Here is a 4,738-nt window from a genome sequence, read left to right on the forward strand (position 1 = left end):
TCCGGATCGCTGGCGAGAGTGATGATTCCGTTGGGCCCGGGCATTTTGAGCTTCATGTACCCGTAATGGGGTACGGCTTGGAAGATTGTGAATGCCTCCCGTCCTAAAAGAGCGTGATAACCACTGCTGAACGGGGCCACTTGGAATGTAATTTCTTCGGACCTGTAATTATCCGCGTGTCGAATACCACATCTAGTGTGATTTTCACAGCACAGCATGCTTCCCGACTGGGGATAATTCCTCTAAAGGTTGTGCTACTTTTCTCGATGCGGTTCCAGTCTATTTCCATCTTTTGAAGGGTTTCCTCATAGATGAGGTTTAGTCCGCTGCCGCCGTCCATGAGTACTTTGGTGAGTCGAAAGCCGTCCACGATTGGACTGAGGACCAGTGCGGCTGGTGCTCGGGCTGTTCGGAATTTGGGTTCATCACTGGCATTGAAGGTAATAGCCGTGTCACTCCATGGATTTGTTGCTGCTACATGGCAGATTTCGGTCATGCTGCGGAGTGTTCGCTTGCGCCTGTTATTTGGCGCAAAGGTCTCGAACACTGTTAACACCGTATTGTTATCCACTGGATGGTGCTCCGTGGTATGTGGGATAAGAAGATCCTCACCAATTTTGGCCACCTGACGCTGTATCCAACATGCTCTAAGGCTGTGCGTTGGTATTGTATCCGCTGTACTATGAATTTTGCAGGGTCCGTTGAGCCATCCTTCCAGTACGGTTCCATACCCTGTATAGGGTTTTTGCTTTTTGGTAGTTGACCCGGGTGTATTGTGATAATGCACCCTTTTGTTTCGGACTGGGTTTGTATTCAAGGCCGGATTATCCCAAAAGTTTACTTCGGTTTTCCAGGCACTTTCCATCGCACAGTACTTTCGTACTATGGATGCCAAGTCAGCGAAGCGTGTTATCTCACGGCGATTTATGGCGTTAAGGATTCCCTTGTCCATGCAATTATTGCAGAAAAATAGGATTGCGTCTTCCTCGCGACAGTCCTTAACCTTGTTCATCGCAAGGAGGAATCTGGCCCAATAGTGATGTACTGTTTCCTGGGGCTCTTTCCCGATGTGGGAAAGATCGCTTATGTTTGGGTGGGTGGGTGGAATTGAATCCGAACCCTTACTTGATCTGGGATCCAGGGGCCGAGGAATTTCCAATTTTGAAAGTTCTGGTTCCGGGGTGTGACCCGATAATCCTGGCCCACTGCCTGACTCTAAGTTCAGGGATTGGGTGTTGTCCTCCCGCGAACGGGCGTCCGGCTCAGAGAGCTCGGGAATCCGGACATAGTTGGTCCTCAAGATGGAGGAAAGGTCGCCGCATTGTTCCTCCACTACTGCAATATGATGGGTGACCGGCAGAGAGTTAATCTCCCTTTGATCGGGTTTAAGCCCAATCCGACCATAGTCCGTAGCGACTCCCAGGGCGACGATGCGATCTAAGAGCTCGTTTAAGGAGGCAAGCTCCATTGGATCCATCTGTTCGGCGAGTGCCGATTTGACGTGGAGGCTATTTTTGATGACCTGAGAAGTCATCGTCGGCGCGGCGGCCGAACAGGCGGTCATGATGAAACCGCCTAGCCGGAGAGTTTGGCCGACAGCCAAAGCTCCCTCGACAGTAGTACCGTCTTTAAAGACGAGATGAGACATCCTTCTTTCTGGCGATGGCACGGAGGAACTCTCAATGAAAGCACCAATGTCGGTGTCAAAACCAGCGGATCTCGGGTAGGGGGTCCTGAACTGTGCGTCTAAGGCGGATGGTAACAGGAGGCAGGGAACACGATGTTTTACCCAGGTTCGGGCCCTGTTGATGGAGGTAAAACCCTACTCCATGCTTAATTAATATTGATGATATGGGTAGTACAAGAGTAGATCTACCACGAGATCGGAGAGGCTAAACCCTAGAAGCTAGCCTATGGTCTGATTGTATGTTGTCCTACGGACTAAAACCCTCCGGTTTATATAAACACCGGAGAGGGTTAGGGTTACACAAGGTCGGTTACAAAGGAGGAGATATACATATCCGTATTGCCTAGCTTGCCTTCCACGCCAAGTAGAGTCCCATCCGGACACGAGACGAAGTCCTCAATCTTGTATCTTCATAGTCCAACAGTCCGGCCAAAGGATATAATCCGGCTGTCCGGAGACCCCCTAATCCAGGACCCCCTCAGCCATGTAATTGCTTTACTTTATCACTAAGCGGTAGCGATAGTCGTAGAAACAATAGTTGGCGAGGTGACAACGATGCTACGATGGAGATCAAGGTGTCAAGCCGGTGACGATGGTGATCACGACGGTGCTTTGGATATGGAGATCAAAGGCACAAGATGATGGCCATATCATATCACTTATTTTGATTGCATGTGATGTTTATCCTTTATGCATCTTATTTTGCTTAGTACGGCGGTAGCATTGTAAGATGATCCCTCACTAAATTTCAAGGTATAAGTGTTGTCCTTGAGTATGCACCATTGCTAGAGTTCGTCGTGCCGAGACACCACGTGATGATCGGGTGTGATAAGCTCTACGCTCACATACAACGGGTGCAAGCCAGTTTTGCACATGCAGAATACTCGGGTTAAACTTGACGAGCCTAGCATATGCAGATATGGCCTCGGAACACTGAGACCAAAAGGTCGAATGTGAATCATATAGTAGATATGATCAACATTGTGATGTTCACCATTGAAAGCTACTCCGTCTCACGTGATGATCGGACATGGTTTAGTTGTTATGGATCACATGATCATTTAGATGACTAGAGAGATGTCTATCTAAGTGTGAGTTCTTAAGTAATATGATTAAATTGAACTTTAATTTATTATTAACTTAGTACCTGATAGTATCTTGCATGTCTATGTTGTTGTAGATAAATGGCCCGTGCTACCGTTCCCTTGAATTTTAATGCATTCCTAGAGAAAGCTAAGTTGAAAGATGATGGTAGCAACTACACGGACTGGGTCCATAACTTGAGGATTATCCTCATTGTTTCACAGAAGAATTACGTCCTGGAAGCACCGCTAGGTGCAAAACCCGTAGCTAGGTGCAAAACCCGCAGCAGAGAAACTCCAGATGTTATGAACGTCTGGCAGAGCAAAGCTGATGACTACTCGATAGTTCAGTGTGCCATGTTGTACGGCTTAGAATCGCAACTTCAACGACGTTTTGAATGTCATGGAGCATATGAGATGTTCCAGGAGTTGAAGTTAATATTTCAAGCAATTGCCCGGATTGAGAGATATGAAGTCTCCAATAAGTTCTATAGCTGCAAAATGGAGGAGAAGAGTTCTGTCAGTGAACATATACTCAGAATGTCAGGGTACCACAACCACTTGACTCAACTAGGAGTTAATTTTCCTGATGATAGTGTCATTGACAGAGTTCTTCAATCACTGCCACCAAGCTACAAAAGCTTCATGACGAACTATAATATACAAGGGATGGATAAGACAATTCCCGAGCTCTTCGCAATGCTAAAGGATGCGGAGGTAGAAATCAAGAAGGAGCATCAAGTGTTGATGGTTAACAAGACCACCAGTTTCAAGAAACGAGCAAAGGGGAGAAGGGGAACTTCAAGAAGAATGACAAGCAAGTTGCTGCTGAAGTGAAGAAGCCCAAGTCTGGACCTAAGCCTGAGACTGAGTGCTTCTACTGCAAAGGGACTGTTCATTGGAAGCAGAACTGCTCTAAGTATTTGGCGGATAAGAAGGATGCAAAGTGAAAGGTATATTTGATATACATGTTATGGATGTGTACCTTCCTAATGCTCCTAGTAGCGCCTAGGTATTTGCTACTTGTTCTGTTGTTCATATTTGCAACTCGAAATAGGGGCTACGGATTAAGCGAAGATTGGCTAAGGACGAGGTGATGATGAGTGTGGGAAATGGTTCCAAAGTCGATGTGATCGCCGTCGGCACGCTACCTCTACATCTACCTTCGGGATTAGTTCTAGACCTGAGTAATTGTTATTTGGTGCCAACATTAAGCATGCACATTATATCTGGATCTTGTTTGACGCGAGACGGTTATTCATTTAAATCAGAGAATAATGGTTGTTCTATTTATATGAGTAATATATTTTATGGTCATGCACACTTGATGAGTGGTCTATTTTTGTTGAATCTCGATAGTAGTGATACACATATTCATAATATTGAAGCCAAAAGATATAAGTGTAATAATGATAGTGCAACTTCTTTGTGGCACTGCCGTTTAGGTCATATTGGTGCAAAGCGCATGACGAAACTCCATGCTGATGGACTTTTGGAATCACTTGATTATGAATCACTTGATGCTTGCGAACCATGCCTCATGGGCAAGATGACTAAAACTCCGTTCTCCGGAACAATGAAGCGAGCAACTGACTTATTGGAAATAATACATACTGATGTATGCGGTCCAATGAGTGTTGAGGCTCGTGGTGGGTATCGTTATTTTCTGACCTTCATAGATGACTTAAGCAGATATGGGTATATCTATTTGATGAAACATAAGTCTAAAAGATTTGAAAAGTTCAAAGAGTTTCAGAGTGAAGTGGAAAATCATCGTAACAAGAAAATAAAGTTTTTACGATCTGATCGTGGAGGCGAATATTTGAGTTATGACTTTGGTCTTCATTTGAAACAATGCGGAATAGTTTCGCAACTCACACCACCTGGAACACCATAGCATAATGGTGTGTCTGAACGTCATAACCACACATTATTAGATATGGTGCGATCTATGATGTCTCTTATTGAT

This window comes from Triticum urartu, chromosome 5A, assembly GCF_056163025.1.
Source record: "Triticum urartu cultivar PI428250 chromosome 5A, HENAU_Tu73, whole genome shotgun sequence".
NCBI classification, from domain to species: domain Eukaryota; kingdom Viridiplantae; phylum Streptophyta; class Magnoliopsida; order Poales; family Poaceae; genus Triticum; species Triticum urartu.